Source organism: Pseudorca crassidens, chromosome 5 (genome assembly GCF_039906515.1).
Source record: "Pseudorca crassidens isolate mPseCra1 chromosome 5, mPseCra1.hap1, whole genome shotgun sequence".
NCBI lineage: Eukaryota > Metazoa > Chordata > Mammalia > Artiodactyla > Delphinidae > Pseudorca > Pseudorca crassidens.
The window spans coordinates 72,483,778-72,511,303 of record NC_090300.1 but is presented as its reverse complement, the minus strand read 5'-3'; positions in this window follow the sequence as shown (position 1 = coordinate 72,511,303).

Below are 27,526 nucleotides of genomic sequence, written 5' to 3'. Positions count from 1 at the left end.
TCTCTTGCCCTTGCAATGTTCTCTCTGCTCACTGTTCCCATAGCCAGAGCTATTTCAAGGATACAACCTTGGGAGAGTTATGTGTCTTGAGACTATCAGGATGGTATATGTGACTCAACCCTGTTAAGACTTTCAAGAATTCTGGTAGGTGGGTGTGAAGATTTACTTGTCTTGTGACAGACCAAGACAAACCTCATATGTAAGTCCCCTTGCTAATTAAAACTGCCACCTACCAATCTGGAGTGGTCTGCTTCTTTCTTCGGTCTCTCCTTCACCTCCATGTATGGGGGCCAGTTTCAAATTTCACCTGGGGAACTTCTAAGATTGAAAGCAAACAACTGGAGAGCCAACCAGGAGACTGAAGAAATGGGTCTTGGGAAAGAGGCACTTGTTGGGAAAATCCTGGGTTGACCATTGACTTCTATATGTGGAGGGGTGCCCTATAGATTAGATCCTATGGATTGCTTTGTGAGTGTCAGGATGCCCCAAAAGTGCCAGCTGGTGTGATGGTTTTGTTTTTTTTTTTTTGAGAAACTGTACATAACACACTGTAGCAAATAATGGAAATAAATGGTTGGCTTGGTGGGCTGGCCTCTACTATGGCAATTCAGCTGACCACCAATGCCCAACTAGAAGCTGAACCTGAGTTAGAAAGTTGGAAGAAGTGCTTAGGTTAGAGAAGGATGTGTAGCTGTCCACTACTCTACTAGCTTCTTGGTGAGCAGACAAGGTGGGAGTTCAGGATAATGAGATGCAGCACATAGTGTGTCATTTTGCAAAGCTAGGAGGGTGCAAACTGCTGCAGATTTAGAGTCTAAGTGCTTGTGACAAAGCCTGATTGAGATACTACGAAGTGGAACTCTGGAAAAGTGATGAGAGCAAAGACGAAGATATTGTGGTGATTAACAGTGAAGAGGACAGAGCATCTCATGCTGTCCAAAACCTAATTCAGAGGGAAGTTTTAAATAGTACTTACCCTAGACTTCTGATAATAAAGAAATATACTATAAAAACCCTAAAAGAAAAACTTGCATTCTTTCTCTGTTCCTTGAAGGTTTAAATTTTATCATGTCACTGAAAAAAGGGGGGGGGCAATTTTTAAAATATACACTATTCTATAGAAGCTCCCTTGCCCAAACTCTATCTCACAGCCTCCATAAGATTATCCATCAAGAGCAAATACACATCTTAAAAGTCTTCTCCACAAAAATTAGTGAAAAACTTTAGCCATGTGAGTAGCTAAACTTAACTTGACACAATTTGTATTCAACTATTGTTTATAACTAGTGAGTTTTGTATTGTTGTACATGATTAATGGCTAAAATTTTGGAATGAAAACTATAGGGTCTCTATGCCTGTTTGTATGTTTCTGTATGTCTATGGATGTATGCTACGTATATGTGATATGTTTATACCGTTAGATGGTATAGCCAAAATTAATTTATAAAAGAGCTCATTTAATTGACTGAAAATAAGTGCATGTGTAAATTAAGTATTCCTAAAACTCTCAGAAAGATAGAAATTAACACAAATACTTTTCAAGTTCATGTGATCTGGGTTAATCTTCAGTAAATAAAAGCTAGTTTAAGTTTGTTGGCTTAATTAAAATAAATATGTCTTCAGAGTTAGCAGCATTAAATTTAATTCAAGCATACAACTTTTATTCTACCTGGGTTTACTAGTCAAATAAATTCATATTGTCTCTATTACAAAATTTGTTGGCAAGAAAAACAATTTAATATGATGGCTAGCTATTTAAAGTCTCATGAAATTTTCATGAGTAATCTAAACAAAATTGTTAAGAACAAGCAAATTAAAAAGATGTAAATGGTTATAGAGAGCTGGGAAGAGAGATAGAGAATCTTACCTTGTATAATTTAACCTTGTGTAATTTTAGCTGACTAAAACTGAATGAATTTGTTATAGTTATTTTAAATAAGTTTTAATATCAATTGTGTATGTATGTAATACTAAAACTTAATTTTCCTTCATCTGCTGAAAAGCAAGCTTTCTTGAACTATCGGTCAGCTCCTGATAAGAGATTACAAAAGGATTTTCTTTACCTTTTAATTAATCTTCCTAGAAAGCAAAGATTTTTTATTTAATCAAAATAATTTCCTGTGCTTCATGTTGTCTTTGATTACTTTAGAAAACTGAATCATCTCGACATTAAAAGAGCTGTTCTGGGGCTTCCCTGGTGGCTCAGTGGTTGAGAGTCCGCCTGTCGATGCAGGGGTCACGGGTTCGTGCCCCGGTCTTGGAAGATCCCACATGCCGCGTAGGGGCTAGGCCCGTGAGCCATGGCCGCTGAGCCTGCGCGTCTGGAGCCTGTGCTCCACAACGGGAGAGGCCTCAACAGTGAGAGGCCCGCGTACCGCAAAAAAAAAAAAAAAAGAGCTGTTTTGTTCACAACTATGTAAGCTTCTGTATTTGTCTTTAAAATATTTTATTGTCACTTTAGTTAAATTGATAATTAAGTATTGTTGCATAAAAATCTGTGTCCTATTTAGTCAACTTTTGATATTTCCCCAAAATCAAGTTCTAAATGAAATCAATGTCTTTGACTCTCTTTAAGTGTGATTTTTTTCTCTTCTTAAGTTGAAAGCATAGTTAATTTGCTTTTAATCATTTTTATTTTCTAATTAATGTATTTATAGCAAAAATAATTTCCTCTAAATACTATTTTGACCTCATCCTGCGTATTTCCATACAGTGCTATCATACATTCAGTAAGTAGGCAGCAGGTCTCGGAGAGATGACCTGCATAGCTGTTATACAATTAGTTACTTGTAATTTTAGTTTTCAATTCTTGTTTAACCAAACTTTTGTTTTCTGGTTGTCTTTTTTTATGTTTAATTTTTACTATTATTAAATTGTGGTCAACAAATCTGATCTACATCATTTTTCAATTTTTTGAATTATTGAAATCTTATAAATACTCTTAAATACTCTTATAAATACTCTTATAAATCTTATAAATATGAGCTCTTTTCATTGACTCTAGCTTCTAGCTTAGATATACAGTCTTCAGCTGTATTTGTTCTATTTTCGCCTACCTATTTTTTGTTTCTGTAATCCAGTTTTTATTTTTGAAGTCTGATTTTTCTTTTCAAAACAGCCTGTACATTTCCATGAATGAGAATCCTCAAAATTTTCTTTAAGGACATTCATTATACCTAGCTTTCTTCTGGTTCCTAAATTAAGACCTTAGAGTTTAGTTATTTGATTTTTTGATATGCATATTTGAAATCCTGATTAACAGCCATTGGGAGGAGATGAAGATTTTTTCACTCCACCAGAAATCTTTATTGCCATGAATGTAAAGGCAGATCTGAGAGAAGGTTTACTGGGAGGCTTATTCCTCTGAGCACAGACACATCTTCACTTAAAGCCTGGGACCACTGCAACTACCTTGCGACCATGGTGGGAGAAGCCATGGAGACAAAGCTAATGAGCCAATGATGCCTGAGTGAAAAGTTTAAAAGGCTCTTGCCCTTAATGTTATTGCTGTAACTGAATAAACAATCCTGGAAATGTCCTATCTATGGATATTTTTATTTTGAGTTAATATATTTTTTAACTTTTATATCCACTATGAGTTAGGTTTTCTATAATTAGAGCCACAACCATACAAATCAAAATATCACTTCCTACAATCCATTTCCCAAAAATTAATCAGAGCAGTCTTAACAGCATACAATACATTATGCTACTTGTCTACCTACAATTCTCCAGTTAGCTTTTTGTCCTATTTAAAATAAAATACAAACTCCTCTCTTACATGATCTGACCTCTGCTTCCCTCTGTGACCTACTTTTTTACCATCACCCCACTTGCCTTCTTTCAGGTCCTCAAACATTCTAAGATCATTCATACCTTAGGGGCTTTGCACTAGCTCTTCTCTTTCCCAGGAATTTTTCCCCAGATCTTTAAGCAGTTGGTTCCTTCTCAGTCAGCTCTCAACAAAACATCAGCTTCTTAAAGAGCTCTTCCATAACTATCCAAATTAAAGCGACCAGTCAATAATTTTTCTATCACATTACTTCTTTTAATTATATGCATTGCATTTATCACAATCTGATATATATGTATTTTTATATATATTAAATGCCTGATATCCCTTTCAATAATATAAGCTCCATGAGAACAAAGACATTTAACATCTTGTTCCTTGCAGTATTCCCATCACCTAGAAGAGTGTCTGGCATATAATAATAAGTCCTCAACAAATACTTGTTGAAAAAGTGAATGAATCTACTCTTTGCCTTCCAGAAATTCTTCACTTCTCTGATCAGCTGGTGGTACTTTTCTCCAATTACTCATACTGCTATGGATCTATTTTCATATCTGTTACATCATTTCAGTAGGATTTGGGAAGGAAACATAAATAAAATCATATATTCAGTAGCATTTTTATAGGAATCAGAGATAAATTTTCTGAATGAAATCATCATTGCCCTTGAACATTTTGGTGATGTGAACACCAAGTTGATTTTAGCAAAGTAATATGAATTTTCTTACACTTCCCGAATTACTATAATTTCAATGCCTGAAGATAAACAGAGAACCAGAAAGGAGCACCAAACATGAGACACATACAGAAGGTGCCCATTTAGTTCTTCCTACCTTAGACTTGTTAATTTGATTTAAATAAATATAAAAGAAGCAGTCTCTAAAGTCTAAGTATAGACTAGAAGAAAAATATACTAGTGAGAACTCAACCCCAAGTTTTCTTACCTGAGATGTAATAGATCAGTGATTCCCAGATTTTTCATATTGTAGATCATAGTATTTTTCAAATAGAAGTTAACTTTTTATTTTACCCACTTCAGGCATTTATGAATACTATCATCATTGTTATAAAATAAAGGACACTATAACATCAAATATTGCAAAGAATATATCTAAGAATAAAGAACACTTCTTTAAATGAAAAACTTTCAGGTTTGTGAAAATTTTACTCCATTGTTCTTATTTTTCTCATTTTCCAGTGGGCCAGTGGAAAACTTATTAGTGTTCAGCACTAGTTCTAAGAGTATTAAAAAATTCCTGGGACTTAAAATCTGAAGATGTGAGTTTCAGGGTTAGAATAAATCACTTAATCTTCTAGAGATCCAGTTTCTTTATCTTCTTTTTATCTATCCAGGTGAAGAAGGTTGAGAACCAAAGGAAATAATCATCCTTGCAGATATTTTATAAGCTACAAATCTCTTTATAAATATAAATTATGGATTTGATATAAGGTATGAGTGAGGGGGTGGGGTGACTCTTGTCTTTTTCACCTGAGGAAGTGGAAATTGCTTTAAACTGAGACAGGAAAACTACATTTTGGAGGAAAGATCGGGAATTTAGTTTTGAACATGTTAAGTCTGAGGTATCTATTAGACACTCAAGTAGATATGTCAAGAAGGCATTTGGATATAGGAATTTGGAGTGTATGGGAGAGACACAACCTGGAGCTCTAAATTTAGCAATTAATTGTTAGCCTACAGGTGGTTTTAAAAGTCATGAAGCTAGAGGAGATCACCAAGGAAATGAGGCAGACACAGAAGAAAATCGGTCCAATGTCTATCCCCTGGGCATTCTGCTGTTCTGAGATCAGAGAGGAGAGGAAAGTAAATGGCACTGAGGAAGAGCAGTCTTTGATGTTACAGACAGTCCAGGAGAGCACAGTGCTGAAAGCCAAGTGAAAAGTTTTCCAGAAACATGAGGTTAGAATATCTTCTTGATGCCCTTCAGTGCATATAATGAGCAGGCAGAATTGAAGATTAACAGGGCACAGGCTTTCACAGGGACACAGCTTCAAGGTGCTCAAGGAAGCATCAGTGGCCCACGAGCAGAATCTGTGGATATGCTAAATGACTGCTTGGGGATTTGGAAATCTAATTTGTGCTTTGTCTCTGGTCTAATTGGGTAGTATGCTATTCTACTGAATCAAGTCTCAAGTAACTTAGCAATGTGTTACTCTTTAAATCAATGTAATAAGGAATTCGAAGGTGTGTTCAAGTATTAAAATGATATTTTACTTTCCTAAAGGAACACTTCCGATTTTGGAAAGACCTGCTTATGCCATCTTTTAATGGTGAAATCACCTATCATCATGAAAACAGGTTTTGATTTTCATAAACTCAATTTATATTAAATTTTTAGGTAACATACCGATGACATGACATGTATCACATACAGTCATAATGCCATAGTCAATTACAACATCTATGTTAACAGTGTGTGGGCTGAGAATAAAATTTGGGGAAGCACCCACCCCATGTTGACAGCTCTTTTTTTAAACTTCAGTCTCAGTTCCAGCAAAATCTTGCCTTGAGATACTTAGTTATAGCTTAGTTTGCCCTGGTGCTGTCTGACCCTATTGCCACATCTCACCTTTGTTCCTTAACTTTCCCCCAAGGTAAGGGGTGCTGATTACCTCCCTCACTGCTGACTGGCAATGCCCTCCAGTGGTCATTGTGGAAAAAGAGCCCTGAAAATAATGTCCCAACTTGCCAATGGACTGTGAGAATAAGAGCTAATTGATACTGAGAAACTATTGCTAGAGTATTTTAGCTTGCACCAGTTATTTTTTCTTTCATTCTTCTTTATTTGGTTCTTCTGGCAAGCTATTTTTCCTGATACTCTTTCCAAACATTCTTTCTTTCTTGACATTATTTCTAAACATATAAATCTGTATCTAATATCAATGTGATCTTGATACAGATTTATATGCTTAGAAAGAATTTATGGGTATCAGGCAAGCAAAGGCAGATGGTGCAAATGCTATTTTAAGCTTGGATGGATCCTAGAACAAAGAGGAAGATTATTTGAAGAAATTTTTATTCCTGGAGAATAAATGCAAACACAGTATTCACTGCATTCTTTTCCTAAAATATGTTGCCTAGTGACCAAATTGAATCAATTGTCAATTGATCTGGTGGGAATCTCAATGGATGGTCTGTTTGACTACCCTTTATGAGGAAGAATAAGGATGAGATTGTGAAGCTCTATCTACCCAGGGGAAAGGAATCTGTGGCAAGAAGGAATTAGAGAGGGGGAGTAGAACTAAGGACAGGAAAGAATAGAAAGAAATGAGAGCAAAAAAAAAAGGTCCAATTTAATTTGTTGAAAAAATGATTAATTTTTATCTAAAAGATAAGAAGGAATAAGATAGAAAATGTATAACAATAAGTAAAGAATGCATGTACATTGCCGGGCTTTATATATATTTACATGTTTAATCTCTACAACAGTCATATGAGGAAACGTGTATTAATATCATTCTCCTTTTATATTTGAGAAAATTGAATCAAAGAAAGTTAAGGAATTTAACCAAAGTAGAAGATAGTCTGGGTTCAGAATCCATTTCCTTAAGAAAGAACATTATGAAAAAATATTTTTTAAAAAATAGGAAAGAGAATATAGAAGTTTGGAAATAAAACAGTAAGGACATTTTAAGAAGTTTAATGCACCTACATATATTAGCTCAGGCTGCCACAATGAAATACCATAGCCTGGGTGGCTTAAACAACAGAAACATATTTTCTCACAGTTTTGGAGGCTAGAAGTATCAAATCAAGGTGCCAACTGATTCGGTTTCCCGTGAGAGCTCTCTTCCTGGCTCGTAGACTCCACTTTCTCACTGTGTGCTCACGTGGCCTTTCTTCTATGAGCACGTAGAGAGAAAGACAGAAATATACAGTTAGACTCTTCCTCTTCTTGTAAGAGCACAGGTCTTCTGGGATTAGAGTCCCACCCTCTGACCTCATTTAGCTTTAGGTACCTCCCTAAAAGTGTCTTCTCCAAATACAGCCACATTGGAGGTTAAGGTTTCAATATATGAATTATGGAGGACACAATTCAGTCCACTGCAACATATTTTATCCTATATAAATAAAACAAAAACCTAAAAGAGATATCAAAAAGTTCAGGGGATATGTACAAGAATATTTATTGTAGCATAAGCCATAGTGGTTAAACAAAACAAGACAAAACTGAAAAACAAAGAGAATGTTCTTTAATAGGGCAATAGGTGAATAAATCATGGTTACATCCATGATGTAGAATATTATGCAACCATTAAAAAGTGTGAATTAGAGCTAGTTGATGTAAAAATTTAAGTTAAATAAGCAAGAAAAAGAGATGTGTATATAACATGATCATATTTTTATATTAAAACAGTAACAAAATAATCCTATATATGTTCCAGTTGCTTTTTATTGAGACATAATTGACACATAACATTATATTACTTTCAGGTGTACAACATAACGATTTGACATATGTATATGTTACAAAATGATCACCACAATACATCTAGTTAACTTCCATTCACTAAAGAAAATATTCTTCAATTCGGTTTGTACAGTACAATTAAATTTCATACAGCATAGGTGGCATAATCCAGAGCTAGTTTAGCATTCAATGAGAGAACAGATTAGATTTCTAAAAGGAGGAATTAGTGAAGAAAAGATGATCAGGTCTTAAATCAAAGCCTCAGAAACTGAGATTCTATATAGAGCCATGTGGCATGACCCCAGGAAGGCCCTCAGAGCTGGATTAAAGTAGAATATAATTTGAGTAGAGTATCTTAGACTCATCTTTCCCAAAAATTGAACTCTTCATTTCCATTCCAACATAAATCACTTTCCAGTAAAGGTGTCCTTTGTGTTTCCCCAAAAACACAGAGGGAGGCAAACATTCAACTGATCCTAGGAAACACAGAGATGTGGGGAAGTAAAACCTGAAATGGAAGAATGCCAAAGAAAGGTGCATTATAAAGCCACTTACCATTACGGTTAACTGGAGCTAAACCCACCCAGAAACTCTAGAACTCTAGTACAACAGAGTTCATGGGTATATTTCTGAGGGAGAGGAAGCTGGAGTATTGATATGTCAGCTCCCTATATATCATGGGTTGGGGGCAATTCTCATTATTTCTGGGGCAATAACTGTAACACATCCAGGTTCCTCTTGAGTGTAGAGCCAGTATGTTCCCACAGTCAGGAAAAAAAAATCCTCAAGCCAGCAGTAGCATTTGTTCCCAATAAGTTTTTTTTTTTTTTTTAATTTCCCTTCTTTTTACATTTTTTTATTGACGTATAGTTGATTTACAATGCTGTGCCAATCGCTGCTGAACAGCAAAATGACTCAGTTTTATACATTTATACATTCTTTCTTTAATATTCTTTTCCATTATGGTTTATGCCAGGATATTGGATATAGTTCCCTGTGCTGTACAGTAGGACCTTGTTTATCCATTCTAAATGTAATAGTTTGCAGCTACCAACCCCAAATTCCCAGTCCATCCCTCTCCCTCCCTCCCTCCCCCTTGGCAACTACAAGTCTGATCTCTATGTCTGTGAGTTTCTGTTTTGTAGATAGGTTCATTTGCACCATATTTTAAATTTCCCTTCTTTTTTTTTAACATCTTTATTGGAGTATAATTGCTTTACAATGGTGTGTTAGTTTCTGCTTTATAACAAAGTGAATCAGTTATACATATACATATGTTCCCATATCTCTTCCCTCTTGCGTCTCCCTCCCTCCCACCCTCCCTATCCCACTGCTCTAGATGGTCACAAAGCACCAAGCTGATCTCCCTGTGCTATGCGGCTGCTTCCCACTAGCTATCTATTTTACGTTTGGTAGTGTATATATGTCCATGCCACTCTCTCACTTTGTCACAGCTTACCCTTCCCCCTCCCCATATCCTCAAGTCCATTCTCTAGTAGGTCTGTATCTTTATTCCCATCTTACCCCTAGGTTCTTCATGACCTTTTTTTTTTTTTCTTAAATTCCATATATATGTGTTAGCATACGGTATTTGTTTTTCTCTTTCTGACTTACTTCACTCTGTATGACAGACTCTAGGTCCATCCACCTCACTACAAATACCTCAGTTTCGTTTCTTTTTATGGCTGAGTAATATTCCATTGTATATATGTGCCACATCTTCTTTATCCATTCATCTGTCTATGGACACTTAGGTCACTTCCATGTCCTGGCTATTGTAAATAGAGCTGCAATGAACATTGTGGTACATGACTCTTTTTGAATTAATCTACAAACAATAAATGCTGGAGAGGGTGTGGAGAAAAGGGAACCCTCTTGCACTGTTGATGAGAATGTAAATTGATACAGCCACTATGGAGAACAGTATGGAGATTCTTTAAAAGACTAAAAATAGAACTACCATATGACCCAGCAATCCCACCACTGGGCATATACCCTGAGAAAACCATAATTCCCAATAAGTTTTAAGGTAAGATAATCTTCTGTAAACTGCGGTTCATCACCACAGATATCTCTGATCTATTTCCAAGTTTTGTTTTTTCTACGTCCCTAAAATCTCTTGAATCCAGCCACATCTCAACATCCACAGCACTACCAGGCTAGATCAATCACCATCTCTTGCCTCAATGGTTGCACACATTTCTAATAGATCTTCCTCCCTTCAGTATGCTTTTTCCAGATTATTCTACACATGGAAGCTTGACTGATACAATATAAATATAAGCATGATATTTCTCCACTTAAAACACTGTGATGTTTCCTCAGTGCCATCTGAATAAATTCTGAATGTGTTAGCCTACTTTAGACTTCTTAGCATGGTCAGGAAGGTCTATTTCAAGTACCTATCTCCCCTGTACACATACTTACAGACTCACACCACTTGATGTTATTCCTGCTAAATGTCCATCATGGTTAGCAAACCTTTTCTTGGCCTAAGAAGTGGATCTCTGCAACTTTTTCATGCTTCTCATTCCTCAGGGAAAGTATCTCAAAAGAGATAGGAGCTATAGATACATTATTTTCCTAGATGATCTTTTCCTAGAATGATATTCTAGGAATATCATTTCCTAGAATGATATAAATAATCTCAGCCTCCCAATCCCATTGTATAGGATCATTATTTCTTGTGATGCTGGTGATCTATTCCACACTTTCTCTGTTGCTTGAACCCCAACCCAGAGATGATTCTATAATCCTTCTCTTCATTTAGGTCTGATAGAAGTTTCTGCAGAAACTTCCCAGGCAAGCTTAAGGTAGAAGGCTACATTTTGAGAGGTAATCCCTGGTTTGGAAAAATATTTAAAACTAATTTACAGAAAAAATATCAGTTGGAATTGAGAAAGTTGTGGATTAGTCATACCTCAAAACCAAAATCCCATCCTCTGATTCTCTTTTCTGGCTGGACCTGTAATGACTTCTGTAAGACCACATGCATAGAGAGGCCTTATGTATGGCTGAAGGATAACATAAATCTGTTGTCACAAAATATCCTCTTCTATAAGGGACAAATTGCTGAGGTTGGAGGGATAATTTGCCTGTTTCAACACCAAATAGTAAAATTATTGACAGCAAAACTTTCCTCTTATTTTTACTTAAATCTTAAGTGTGTCTCATAGTGTCTGGTACAGAAGATGCTATATAAACTATAATGCTAGGAATAGATAAAGATGCTATATTAAGTAAGTGAAGTAGAGTAGACTTGGCCACTCATCTTTTCTCACACTAGGTACCAGACCTGGTTTTATAGCCTGTCCAAAATTTTAGTTTAAGTCACTCTAAATATCCTGGTTTCTCAGGTTAAATGATCAGGCAGACTCATCCATAAACCTCACCTTCTTTCCTTCTGAGACAGATAAGACATGAATTTCATGATGATTTCAAGGAAGAAATGTACAACTGCAGGAAGGTAGTGGTTGGTTTGAAATTTAGTGGAAAATTCCATGGGTCCAAGGACCTGAAATCTTGCATCCTCAACTTTTCCTACTCTTTGGCAGTTATGTTAATTCAATGATCAAACCCTGTCAATTATATTTCAATAATGTCACTAGAATCTTTTGTTCTCACCACCTTTACTGCTACAGCCCTAGTTCAAGTTCTTTTCTTTTAATCTTTTACCTATAAGATGTTGGTCACAGATTCCTTCTGTCATCCAATCCCCTACACCTCCTTACTTCCCATCCCATGTCATGGTCCACACTGCAGCCAGATTGACCAATTATAAACAAATATTATCAAGTCATTCCCTTTTCAAGATTTTTACCTTATTATCTTTGCTTACAGAAAAAAAAAATCCATATAAGGTATTTCAAAATTTGTCTCATGCAAAAAGAATACTAATTAATGAATAAGATTTATTGTTTCAAATTATTTCTGTAGTGGCGACTGCTTTTCATGCATCAAAATTGTTTTTGGTTTTTACAGCAAGAATGTCCTGAAAATTATTCTTGAAAATGTTTGTTGTAATATATTTTGCTGTTACACTGAGCACCTGCAATGTCTGATACTTTGCTAGGAGTATCCTGTCGCAAAAGAATTGCGATTCAATGTCAAAGTTGGTTTTTGTTTAGGAGGGGCAAGGAGGTTCACAGCATTGTGAAAAGTTGCTTAAGAACTACTTGGTGGTCTTACGTTTCAGGATCCACCACCAGGTGGCGCTAGATAAAACTTTTTCCAAGCTGTTTCCACACAACATTTATCAAAAAGAAACAGGGTAACACATATGATGTGATTTTCCTCCTCTGAATTCTTCATTTTGGCTGTTTTTTGATAATTTTAGTAGATTCATCTCAGTAAATGTGGCAGACTGCCAGATTTAGGGGATTCCTCAATTTTCTCAATTTCCCCCAAATCCTCCTACAACACAGGAATGCTACAATTTGACATACACATACATACTGTGTATTTCAGAAATTAAGCTAAGGCTTTCTTCCTTGTTATGATAAAACAAACAAACAGACAGAAAACATGCTTAAGAGAGGTAACTTCTTTGTCAAATATTTTAGTCTAAATTTTCTCTGTCAGAGAGCTAGGGCCAGCCCAGCCCATTAACTGGTCATTCTAGTTAGTGGTTGAGACTGGGTCCCCAGGGAAAAAGCCAACAGGTTTTTTGTTTGTTTGTTTTGTTTTGTTTTTTTAGCCCAGCCTGGTATCCAGGACCAGAGGAAAAGTCTAAGCCCAAGTCCTGGGAGAAATCTAGGACTTGAAATTCATTATTCCTCCTATAATTTCTACTTAAGGAAACTGAAGCAGACCATGTGCAGGACTTCAGTAGGGGAAACAAGAATAGGTAGAATAGGTAGGCCATTACACAAAGAGGATCCCAGGAGACTGGGAAATTGGGCACTAGATAGGTTAATATACACTATAAGCCTGACCAGATAGACGTTAATCTTAGACTCACGAGTACCAAAAATTGAAGTGATTTAGAAATCATATTATGTAGTGATTTCAAAACAGATTATAAGGTTATGACTTCAAAGAGCTTACTCAGATGAGCAATTGAATATTGCCAGCCATATCAGTAAAGAAAGGATGTCACAGTCATCAACAATTTTCAGCCACCGCCCATGGTGAGCCCCGAGGGAACTCAGGAAAGAAAAGAATACCTGCCATCTAGCAGCCATCAGACTGCAGCCACTCCCCATGGTGAGCCCTGAGGAAACCCAGGATAAGAAAACACAGGATATTGGCCCCAGATGGCTGAGGTGCATATCAAAGGAATGATTTCAGTGAGCCCAGACTCTTGCATCTTCTTATACACAGAACAGCACTGAATTCCTTAGCTTGAGTTTTCTGGTTTTCTGTAATTAACAATAATCTTTTGACTTTCAGACTATCTGCCTTTTGTTGCAAAACTCCTATATATCCTGCCTCCACCCTCACCTCCTCTAAGCAGTTCTCTCAGGGTAACTTGAGATGCTGCCTCCCAGGCTTGAAGTCCTAAAAAATTTCAGTAAGTAAAACATAACTCTCAACTTTTAGGTTGTGAATATTTTTTTAGTCGACACAGAGAAGTGAGGATAGTGGAGAGAGGGTTGAGTGACTGGGGCTTTGGTAAATTTCTCTAATTCAATTAAGGTGAATTTTCTTCTGTTTGTTTAATTTACTATGTTTTCATGAAAGATTTCCTTGTGCTTTTAGTGGCATATCCAAAAAAAAGGAAATAAGAAATCATTGCCAAGATCAATATCAAAATTTCTCCATATGTTTTATACCAGTAGTTTTATGGTTTCAGGTTTTACATTTAATAAGTGTTTAATCCATTTTGAATCAAGTTGGCATATGGTGCCAGATAAGGGTCCAATTTCATTCTTTTCCATGTGGATATCCAGTTTTCACAAAATCATGTATTAAAAAGACCACCTTTTTCCCATTGCATATTATTGCCTCCCTTGTCAAATATTAATTGATCATATATGCATGGATTTATTTTTAGGCTCTCTATTCTCTTCCACTGGTCTGTTTTTTTATGCCAGTACCATATTATTTTGATTACTATAGCTTTGTATATAATTTGAAATCAGAAAGTGTGATGTCTCCAGCTTTATTTTTCTTGTTGAAGACTGCTTTCCTTATTAGAACTCTTTTGTGGTTCCATACAGTTTTTTTAGATTTTTAAAATTTATTTCTGTTGAAAAATGGCTTTGGAATTCTGATAGGGATTTCACTGAATCTTAAGTTGCTTTGGGTAGTATGGACATTTTAACAATATTAACTCTTCCGATCCATGTACAGGAAATATATTTCCATTTATTTGTCTTTTCTTCCATTCCTTTCATCAATATCTTTCTTATAGATTTCAATGTACAGATTTTTCATCTCTTTGGTTAAATTTATTCCTAAGTATTTTCCTCTTTTTGATGCTATTTTAAATGGGATTTTTAGAATTTCCTTTTTGGATAGTTTATTGTTACTATATAGAAATGCAAGTGATTTTTGTATGTTCATTTTATATCTTACAATTTTACTGAATTTATTTATTAATTTTAACAGTTTATTGATTGTGTCTTTAAAATTTTCTACACCTAATGTCATGTCATCTGTAAACAGACAATTTTAGGTCTCCATTTCTGACTTGAAAACCTTTCATTTCTTTTTTTTTGCTTCATTGTTTTGGCTAGAAATCTCAATGTTATATTGAATAGAAGTTGTGCAAGTGGGACCCTGGTCTTATTCCTGAGCTTAAAGAAAAAGTTTTAAGCTTTTCACTCTTGAGTATAATGTTAGCTATGTGCTTGTCATATGCAACCTTTATTATGTTGAGTACATTCCTTCTATACCTGATTTGTTGAGAGTTTTTACCATGAAAGGATATTGGATTTTGTCAAATGCTTTTTCTGTCTCTTTTGAAATAATAAAATTATTTTTATCCTTCATTTTTTTAATGTAGTATGTCACATTTATTGATTTGCAGATGGTGAACCATCCTTGCATCCCAGGGATAAATTCCAATTAGTCATAGTTTATGACCCTTTCAATGTACTGTTGAGTTCAGTTTGCTAGCATTTTGTTGAGAATTTTTTCACCTATGTTAACCATAAATATTGGTCTGTAATTTTCCTTTCTTGTAGTATCCTTGTCTGGCTTTGGTATTAGGGTAATGGAGGCCTCACAAAATGTGTTTGGAAGTGTTCTGTACTCTTTATTTTTTTGAAGAGTTGAGAAGGATTGGTATTAATTCTTCTTTAAATGTTTGTTAATTCACCAATGAATTGGTCTTTCCTCTGTTGGGAGGTTTTTTTGATTACTGATTCAATCTTTTTACTTGTAATTGGTCTGTTTATACTTTCTATTTTTTCATGATTCAGGCTCGGTAGGTGTATGTCCTTAGGAATTTATCCATTTCTTCTAGGTTTTCCAATTTGTTGGTATATAACTGTTCATAGTAGTCTCTTATGATCCTTTGTATTTCTGTGGTATCAGTTGTCATGTCTTGCCTTTTATTTCTTATTTAATTTATTTGATTATTCTCTCATTTTTCTTGGTTAGTCTAGTTAATGGTTTGCCAATTTTGTTCATTTCAAAAAACCAACTCTTAGTTTCATTAATCTTTTCTATTGTTATTCTAATATATATTTCATTTATTTTGGATCTGATCTTTGTTATTTTCTTCCTTTTGCTAACTTTAGCCTTACTTTGGTCCTCTTTTTCTAGTTTCATGAGGTATCCATTCATCCACTCTCCACCTTTCAACTGGAGAATTTAATCCATTTACATTTGAAAAAATTATTGATAGGTAAGGACTTACCTATTGCTATTTTATTCATTATTTTCTGGATGTTTTGTGGTTCTTTTGATGCTTTCCTCCTCTCTTGCTGTCTTTTTATAATTTATTTCTTTAGTGGTATATTTTATTTCCTTTATCTTTATGCATCTACTATAAGTTTTTGCTTTGTGGTTACCATTAGGCATACATAAAATATCTTTTAACTTTCTATTTTAAGGTGATAACAGCTTAACGTTGAATGCATGCAAAAAGTCATCTCTTTTACTCCATCCCATTTTCTGTTTTTTGGTGTCACAATTTACATCTTTTTATATTATGTAACCATTAACAAATTATTGTAGCTATATTATTTTTAATACTTTGTCTTCTATGCTTTATACCAGAATTACACACCACCATTAGAGTAGTATTAGAGTATTCTGAATTTCATTATATATAAACTTTTACCAGTGAGTTTTCTACTTTCATAATTAATGTCTTTTTTTTCAGCGTGAGGAACTCCCTTCAACATTTCTTATAAGATAATGTTTTATTTTGTTTTAGCACTTTGAATGTATTATCCACTTTTTCTTAGTCTACATGATTGTTGCTGGTAAATTCGCTGATAGCTCTGTAGGGGGTCCCTTGTATATGATGATTTTCTTTTCTTTTACTTCTTTCAAAAATTTCTGTTTGCCTTTGATTTTTGACAGCTTGATTATAATGTGACTTGGTGATGTCTTCATTGGGTTGAATCTAATTGTGGACCTTTGAACTTCTTGTATTGGATATACATATCTCTCCTTAGATTTAGAAAGTTTTTCACCATTATTTCTTTAAATAAGTTTTCTGCCCCTCTTCTCCTGGTATTCCCATGGTGTGTATATTCACTTCTTGATGGAGTCCCATACATTTTATAGCCTTTCTTTACTCTTTATTATTTTTTCATTCCTGTAATTGGGTAATATCAAATGACTTATATTCAAGTTTGTAGATTCTTCTTCTACTTGATCAAGTTTGACATTGATACTCTCTATTGCATTTTTCAATTCATGCATTGCAGTCTTCAGCTCCAGTGTTTGTGTTTGATTCTTTTTTTTTTATGATTTCTCTCTTACTGAACTTCCTATTTTGTTCATTTGTTGTTTTTCTGATCTTATTGAGTCATCTATTTGTTTTCTTGTAGCTCACTAAGATTCCTTAAAGCAATTATTTTGAATTATTTGTATATCTCCATTTCTTTGAAGTCAGTTACTGGGAAATCATTGTGTCCCATTGGTGAATCATGTTTCCTTCATTTTTGTGTGTTTCTTATAGTCTTGTATGGATATCTGCACATTTTATGAACCAGCCACCTCTTCCAAATTTAATGAACTGGTTTTGGAGAAAGATCTTTACCTATAGGTGGGTACGAGTGTGCTGGCAGGGTAGAGTGTGGTAATTATGGCTTTGGGGAGGGTGCAGTTGTGTATCCTCCATGTAGCTCCACCAGCTGAGTTCAGCATCACCAAAGATTGAGGGGGTCCTCAGTAGCCAAGGCTGTGAGTGTCTGTAGTCATGGTGAGGGCTGTTAGGGTCTTTGGTAATGAAGGCTCCTGGGGTCTTCCTGATCTCTTTTATTCACACAGGGAAAGTCATGGCTGCGTGGATTCCTCTTGGCACTGGGCTGGTTTGTGGGTGCTCTCACATTTGCAATGGCACCAGTGTCTGATGTGTAGGTATCTGTGAAATGGTCATGGAATTGGAGTCTGTAGTATGGGTATGCATGGAGAGACTGTGCCTTTAGGGTTTAGAGGCACTAGTGCCCAGGCAAGGTGCCCTCACCTTAGCATTGGTAATGGTGTGAGTGGTGCAGGCACTTATGGAGTGACCACATGAAGCTGAGGTATGGAGCATGAGTGTGCACAGATCTACAGCAGCTCTAGGTTCTGGGGTACAGGCACACCTTCTTCAGCAATGGCTCCAGTCCCTAGGTGCAGGCACTTTTGGAGCCAGGGCATGGAGAGTGGGTATGCATGGAGCTACCACAGTTCCAGGGGTTGAGACATGGGAACTACTGCTGTGGTGGTGGCTCCAGTGTCCTTGGTGTGGACACTTGTGGAGAAGCTATGAAATCAAGGTCTGGAGCACAAGTGTGTGTGTGAGAGTGAACATGTTTCTGGAGCCAGGATCTAGAATGTGAGTGTGCATGGAGTCCAGGATGTGTTGGGTTTGGGGTTGAGGGCAACTCATTACCATGGTGGGCAACAGTGGCTCTTTCTTGGGGGTTTCAGTAATGTCCCTTTCTCAGGGAGGTCTCTAGCAGTGACAGCTGTTGGTTCTTTCAGTGGTGAAAGCTGCCAGTCTTCCTCAGTGGAGGAGGTCACTGGGGTCTATGCAGACAAACTCTACGGAGTCCTCCATTGAGAAGGCTGCAAGGGGTGCTTGACTATCATAAGGGCTGTTGAGGTCCTCTATGGCAAAGACTGCTGGGGTCCTCTATAGAGCAGGGGACCACAGTGGCACCCTCTGTAGAGCTGATACTGATAGCTTCCACTCTTCTTTGTTCCTAGTCATATTCAGATGGCTAGCTTAGCTGATCTCCCCAGTGATCTTTTCTGTGTGATTATTCTATTTTTTGCTGTACTGTGTTGTTGTATGTTCTTATTTAGACTCTTGAATCTTCCCAAAGCTATTTTCATGTGAATAGCTATCTGTTTTTTTCGTTTTGTTTTGTTTTGGTGTGTGAAGAAATGAAGGTTGGTATCATCCACTCCACCATTTGCTAAAATCACCACTCCTTACTCTGTCTTTAGTTATTGTGATTATTGGACTTGTTTTATCATCCTTACTAGTTTATTGCTTTTATTTGTGTATTTTCTGCTTATTCTTAACACAGTTCTTGGCTCATGGTAAATCTCATGAATATTTATAGAATATGAAATATCCAGTGCCTGGCATAGGCACTGAAAAAATGTTTGTATATAATTGGTTTGGATGAAGTATTATAGTGTACAAAAATGCATGTCCTTCTGCCTTCAGCAGTAAGAGTCATTTCTTTTAATCTCCTAAAGCTGGCTCCATGAGGGCAATAGCTTTGCCTAGAGCACCTCACTGACATTTATTCACAGAAGGAAACCACCCTAACATTAGAATGAGCTGAGCAAGCTGTAGGTGTTACAAATAGGATTCCAGTTGGGAAACCCACACAGCACACACCAACAAAAAACCCTGCAGCCAGTCTTAAGCTAAATGCACAGATGTGTGTGGGGGAATTCCTTAAATAGCATGGGTGGGTTGTAAGTTTAGACTGTGATATCTCAACTGTGTGCTATGGGGGTGTGGATATGGAAAGAAAACTAAAACATAAGTGCAGGACATTTTAGGTTGGAATATGACTGTAGGAAGAACTGGATACCCAACATTTAGAGAATATCATACTTCTCTTGACAAAACACTTAGATAAATAGAATGATAGGTAAGTGCACACACACACACATACACACACCCTATACCTGTATTATATCATGCTCCTTTCCCTGTTGTAAAAAAACAAGCTGGGTTTATTTGGATTTCCAATGCAAAAAAATAGGTAAGAAACCACAAAAGTACATACAATTGGAAATTAAAACAATGTTGTCTTTTTTTTCTCTTTCAAAGGAATATTTGAAAGTGCTCCATCTGGGAATCAAGATATATATGTATCTAGGAACCAAGGGAAGGAAATAAGATTCTCAACTCTCACCATTCCTCCCTATGTCCCAATTGCATAATTGGTCTTGCTTGTCACTGCACTCTTAAGCATCACCAAATTAGAGTTCCTGGTTCCCCAAAAGGTAAACAATTTTCCAGGAGCCACAGTAAGGTTTCTCATGAACTTGAAACTGAACCTACCACCTGCTTTCTTCTGGCTCCTCATGTCAGTAGATCAATAGGCAAAGTAACTAATTGATGTAATAAGGGTGCAATCAGCCCAGATTATCAGAAGTGATGTTTTCTGTTAGCTAATGTTGGCAGGGAGGAGTATGTTTGGAACTGCCTTGTTGCTTTCATATCCAGTAATAACAATTATTGGACAATAGCAGCAACCACAGCCTAGGAAGGCAACTAAGGGACTAGACTTGGTGGAGCTAGCAACTCAGACCAGCCAACATTCTGGCCCAAGATGAGGAAACACTACAATGAACAGTTGGAGAGAAAGAAAATGATGACAAACATCAATCACAGCCTCACTACTGTAGCAAGGACTGAAGTATATTTCAATAACTAACTTGCCTTAAATCTTAATATCTAAGTGGCATTATGTGGCCAACATCTAGAATGAGACTTGGTGACAGATTGGAAAAAAGTGAAGGCAACCTGTTCTCACAAAAAGGGGGACTCCATATTGGGGTGTGAGACCTGAGTGATATAGAGGGTGGTCTCTATCAGATTTCATTTATGGATCCTCTCAACCTCACTTCTCTCTTGCTATGGTCATAGCTGCATAGCTTTATAACTTCACACATCTGAAATTCAACAGTACCTTGTCTCATAACCACACTGTATACTTCTTGCCTCCCACCTTGGAACTTTTCTATCATTTGGAAATGAGAAGCTGTGGGACTCCACTTAAGCCCACATATGTGCACACCAGTGGTGTGGGGAATTTGACAACTTATGGGGCAAATATTTGCCAAATAGGAAAAGAGAGTTGGAGTATAAATGATTCCCTCATTTTCTCCATGCAGAGGCTGTTCTGATGTGTATTTTATATGGCTTCTCAGAGGATAGTACCTAGGGATCAACCCATTAGTCACACTTAGTGGTAAACCCCTCAATAATATATCCTTGTATCAGTTCTCCCTCTTTCCTTTTTACTCTCCCCTTGTCCCTCATTCTTATTCCATAAGATCGTTCTCCCTAATAAAGGAATAGTGTACAAGCCTTTTTATATCTGTCTCACTTTCCTGAGGAGCCCAGGCTAAGACACCCGGACAGTGCTGTTCGTCAATTTCCACAAAAAGTAGTTGGAAGATGATTCCGTCTCACCTGGAGATGGAGAATCTTGGAGTCCTTCAAAAGTCAGCCCTTATTTTAAAGTTTTTCACTTTTGGTAAATTGAAGTCCTTCATGACATTAACCAATAAAATTTTGTTTTTCTTCAAGTCATTTTACGAAAATCTGCACTGAAATTACATCTGATACAGCACCCCAAAACAAGTTCCTAACCTGGTTCTGTCATTTATTTTAGTTTTAAGGCTGCTCCTACCCTTATATTAAAGAGAAAATAAGACAGAAGAACAGAGGCAGATTCAGAAGAAGGAGAAAGATGACAAGGAGGCCATTGTTAACTGAATAGTCCAAAGAAACTGTACAGGAATAGGTGTATGAAGCAGGGTCATCCCTTCCTGTCTGAGTTACCTGGTTAGGTGAGTAACCAAACTAATTTAGTCATGTCTCAGACTAGACCATCACCATCATCATCACAATGATAAAACCTCATTAGGTTTATGTAGGTAACAAAAGGTATTTGGTAAGAAGGACTTCATGAAATGTAAATCTCTGTGCAGATTAAGTTACTGCTATTATAACTATTCTCAGCCTAGAGATTCTTGGCCTCTCTCTGTGGGATCTCCAGAGAGGCAATATGTGATTATAGGGGAGGTGTGAATTTTGAGAAGACTCGTGTCATGTCCTGTCTCCATCACTTCCTGCTTGGTCTATATCCAGGTCCCTACATTGCTCAGAGCCTCAGATTCTTCATGAGTAGAATGAGAATAATAATAAAGACTACAGTACATACTCCTGATAGAGATGTTGTGAAAATCAGTAAGATAATATTTGTGAGAGCACTTTATTAACTATCAAGAGCAAGATAAATATTAGTTACTATTAATATTCTCCCCCATCATCCTATTAAGACATTTTCCTGGTTGAAGAGATGATTATTCCACATTATACTTGGCTAAGCAAATTACAAATATATAATTGCCCCCTTGAATTATCAATATTAAGTTGAAGTGGAAAGTTCATCTTCTTCCGGTTATCAGACTGAGAAATCTCTCTACATTACCACCATGGGAACTTAAGATCACCAAAACTTGTGGGACATCTCTAGTCCATTGAGAACAGACACACACAGATAGTTATAAGCTATTTCTTCAAGTACTAAATTATTTAATAATAATTTAAATGTCCTTTAATTCAGAGATGGAGTATAGCTGATTTTGAGCTGAGAAAAATGTAAAATTAACTTTTGAGCAAATAATTTTAGCCTCTCTGTGTTTCAGTCTTGATTAGCTTAAAAATATGGGTGAAGAGACTTATCTGTAGAGGCTGAGAGGAGAGAAGAAAGACTGGCGATTTAAAAAATGGAGTGGAAACAGTGAACCTCCCAGTGACATTTTCCCTAAACACCTCAGAAAGTAAATTTTTTTGTAAAACCAAAGTATTTACCCTTCCAAAGGAATTTAAAACAAAATATAAATTTATCTAAAATGTGTACTTAAATATCTTCACAGAAACAACATACAACTTCCAGTTTCCAGTTCTACCTGTAAGGAGCTTGGAAGTCACCACTCCATCCTAACAACAAATGAAAATCTGAACAGACTGAAAAATCAAGAAGTCTTCTTAGATCCATAAGAGAAGAGAAGACACCAGGCAAACCCTGCCCCCAAAGACTGTAGAGATCAATAGGTGTACACAGGGAGTTGTGGCTTACCAGAGCAGAGACTCAACAATGGAAACCACGCTAAGAACAAATTTCAGCGTGGGAAAATGTGGCTGTAATTAATGAATTGTTGGAACTCTGACACCTCTGAGTTGTTTCAGTGCAGGGAGCTCTGGGAGTCAAAAACTCCCAGAGGACACAGTCCTGGTGGTGGAGGTGAGAGGGACAGCATAACATTGTGAGATTTATCTCCAGGATCTCAACCAGGTTCTCATAGTAAATACAGGAGAAAAATCCCTTGGGGCTTTTGGCAAGGGAGGAGAAAGAAACCATTTTGAAATATGCCAGTGCAGTCTGTTCTCAACAAGGTCTGCTCTCAGGGAGAATTAGTAAACTAGAGTAACCTGATGGGATATTATCGAGTCTAACTGATCTGGGCAAGGAAAATACCTAACTGAGCCCACTCTAGCCATACTGTCCCACTTAAGAGGGAGGCAAAAACTGATAAACACTTGTGAAGTTCAAAATCCAGAAGCATAGGCTAACTAAAAGACTGAAAGTTAATCTTAAAATTATACAACACTCCCACACATTTCCTCCACCCCCAGCAACACAACCTCAACACCACATTACTAAAAGCCTATTTACAGCAGTTCTTTTTTTTTGCATTTTTCTTTTTTTTTTAAACATCTTTATTGGAGTATAATTGCTTTACGTTGTTTTGTTAGTGGCTGCTGTATAACAAAGTGAATCAGCAATACATATACATATATCCCCATATCTCCTCCCTTTTGCATCTCCCTCCCACCCTCCCTATCCCATCCCTCTAGGTGGTCACAAAGCACTGAGCTGATCTCCCTGTGCTATGCGGCTGCTTTCCACTAGCTATTTTACATTTGGTAGTGTATATATGTCCATGCCACTCTCTCACTTCGTCCCAGCTTACCCTTCCCCTGCCCCGTGTCCTCAAGTCCATTCTCTGTGTCTGCGTCTTTATTCCTGTCTTTACACGGTACATCATGTCAAACCATTAAGAAAAATTACCAAAAGGCAAAAAGACACAATTTGAAGATACAAACCAGAATCAGAACCAGGCATGGCAGGGGTGTTAGAATTATCGACTGGAAATTTAAAAAAGTATGATTAATATGCTAAGATCTCTATGAACAAAATAGACAGCATGTAAGAGCACATCTAAAAATGTAAGCAGAGAGATGGAAATCCAGAGGAATAACCAAAAATAATGCTATAGTCTAAAAAAAAAACCCAAAACACTGTAACAAAAAATGAAGAATGCCTTTGATGAGCCTATTAGTATATTGGACACAGCTGAGGAAAGAATCTCTGAGTTAGAGAGATTGAAGGAAACAGACCAGAGCGTTCAAGGACTGTGGGAAAAATATAAAAAGTGTAACATGTGCATAACAGGAATATAAGGAGAAGGAAGAAAGAAACAGAGAAATATTTGAAACAATAATGACTGAGAATTTCCCCATTAATGTCAAACAATCATGAAACCAAGAAGATTACAGAATACTAAGCATGTTAAATGTCAAAATATCACATATCAGCATATTCAAATGATCAAAAATCAAAACTAAAGAAAAAACCTGAAAAGAGCCAGAGAGCCTATAGAGAAACAAAATAAGAATTACTTTGACTTCTCCTCAGAAATCATGTAAGCAAGAAGTGAGTGAAGTGAAATATTTAATGTGTCAAAAGGACAAAATCAGCCACCTAGAATAAGCCTAGCAAAAAGGCAAGAAAAGGAAATAACAGGTATACACATTGAGAAGAAAAACATAAAACTTTCTTTGTTTGCAGATGACATTATTGTCTATGTAGAAAATCTGAGGGAATTGACAAAAAAACTCCTGAAATTAATAAACGACTTATAACAAGTTCACAGAATATGAGGTTAATGCACAAAATCAATTGTTTACCATATACCAGCAATAAACAAGCGGAAGTTAAAATTAAAAACTCAATACTATTTACATTAGCACTAAAAAAATGAAATACTTAGATATAAATCTAACAAAATATATACTAAATATATTTGAGAAAAGTTACAAAACCCTGATAAATAAAATGAAAAATGACTAAATAAATGGAGAGATATTCCCAGTACATAAATAGGATGACTCTATATTATCAAGATATCAGTTCTTCCCAATTTGATTTATAGATTCAGTGCAATCCCAACAAAAATACAAGCAAGTTTTTCTTATGGATTTTTGACAAACTGATTCTAAAGTTTATATGGAGAGGAAAAAGACACAGAATAGGCAACAGGATATTGAAGGAGAGGAACAAAGTTGGATAAAAGATGTTACCCAAATATATTATTTACTACAGATAGAAATTAAAAGAGTGTGGTATCAGTGAAAGATTAGACAAATAAATCAATGGAGCAGAATAAACAGCCCAGAAATAGACCCACATAAATATAGTCAACTGATCTTTGACAAAGGAGCAAAGGCAATACAGTGGAGCAAAGATAGTCTCTTCAACAAATGGTGCTAGAATAACTGGATATCCACATGCAGAAGAAAAGAAAGAAAGAAAGAGCCTGAATTTAGAAAAAGACCTTACACCTTTCACAAAAATTAACTCCAAATGGATCACAGACCTAAACGTAAAACACAAAAGTAGAAGATAACATACAAGAAAATCTAGATGACTCTGGGGATGGCAATGATCTTTTAGATACAACACCAAAGGCATGATCCATGAAATAAATAATTGAGAAGCTGGATTTCATTAAAATTAAAACTTCTGCTCTGTGAAAGACAATATCAAGAAAATGAGAAGACAAGCCACAGACTGGGAAAAAGTATTTGCAAAAGACATATCTAATAAAGGAGGGTTATCCAAAATATACAAAGAACTCTTAAAATTCAACAATAATAGAGCAAACAACCTGATTAAAAAGAGGACCAAAGACTTTAACCTCATCAAAAGAGATACAGAAATGGCAAATTAGTATACAAAAGTGTGATCCATGTCATGTCATTAGAGACATGCAAATTAAAACAATGAGATATACCTGTTAAAATGGTCAAAATCTCAAACATTGACAACACCAAAGTGCTGAGGAGGATGTGGAGCAAGAAACTTTCATTTATTGCTTATGGGAATGCAAAATTGTACAATTAATTTGAGAGACAGTTTGGCAGTTTCTTACAAAATGAAATACACTCTTACCATATAATACAGCAATTGTACTACTTGGTATCTTTCCAGAAGAGTTAAAAACATTGTCTACACAAAAACCTTCACACTAATGTTTATAGCAGATTTGTTCATAACTGCCAAAACTTAGAAGCAATAAAAATGTCCTTTAGTGGGTGAATGGATACATAAACTGTAGTACATCCAGACAATGGAATATTATTCAGTCTAAAATGAAATGCGCTATCAAAGAATGAAAAGATTTGGAGGAAACTTAAGTGCATATTACTAAGTGACAGAAGGCAATCTGAAAAGATCACCTATATGATATTCTGGAAAAGGCAAAACTGGAAGACAATAAAATGATCAATGGTTACTGGGATTATGGGTGTGAAGAGATGAGTAGGCAGAGCACGGAAGATTTTTAAGGCACTAAAATACTCTGTATGTTATTATAATGATAGATACCTGTCATTACTCATTTGCCCAAATACTTAGAATGTAAAAATTCAAGAGAGAATCCTAAGATAAACTATGGACTTTGGGTGATTATGATGTGTCAATGTAGGTTCATCCTTGATTAAAAAAAAAAAAGTACCCATCTGTTGAGTGTTGTTGGTAATGGGAGAGGCTATGCATGTGTGGGGGCAGGTTGTTTAAGGGAAATCTCTGTACATTTTCTCAATTTCATAGTAAATGTAAGACTGCTTATAAAATAAAGTTTTCAAAAAGTTATTATACATGTTTATTTTATTTTTAACCACATTTCCTTTTTGGAAAATAAAATACTCTGAGGTACATAAGAACTGGAGAAAGAGGTGCACATAGGTGTTAGTTATATTGACAGTAAGTTCATACAACTAAACTCAGTAGATGTTTTTCAGTCTTTAATCTACTTGTCTTTAAGCAGCAATCCTTCCTGAAGAAATATCTTTCTTTGGCCTTTGGAATACCACATTCTGTCATTTGTTTTCCTGCTTCTGTTCTGCTTTCTTCTTAATCTTCCTGATTCTTTCTTTCTTTGTTCAACATGTAAAAGGTAGATTAATTTATGCCTTAGTTTGAAGTACTCTTTCTTATCTTCCAACTCTAAAATTTCTTTTTAAGTGAATCCATTTTATCCATGGATTCAGGTACCACCAAGTAAAATGATTCACATTACCTTAACCCAGAGATTTTGCCTGTATTCTAGAATCTTAAAAGTAGCTGTCATCTTGACATTTCTACTTGAATATGTCAAAGCTATTCCAAGCCCAACATGCATAACACTGAACTGATGACCCCTCCAACCAAATTAAAACAAAACTACGATGACTCAAAGAAAACCCAGAAGCCCCAAACCCTGTTTTATCAGTTTAACAGTGTTCCTTATCTTGACAAAAGGTAACATCACTCATTCAATTGTCCCTCCTAAATAGGATTTATCTTTTCATTCATTAATTTGATTTATTGTGTGCCAGACATTATTTTGTATGTTTAGAATAATATCATTAAATAAAACAGATACAGATTCCTGCCCACCTGAGGAAACAATTTAATCTCATCTACACCCCTATCTATCAAATTCTAAATTTTTGCCACCTAACAGTCTCTTAACTTTGTGCACTTTGTTTCAACATGAGCATGAGCTAGTCTAACTACCATTAATTCTCATTTGTACCATTACTAAATTAGCCTTCTGACTGGTCTTTCTTCTCTATTCTTGTCCCTTTCAATACCTATTCTATTTC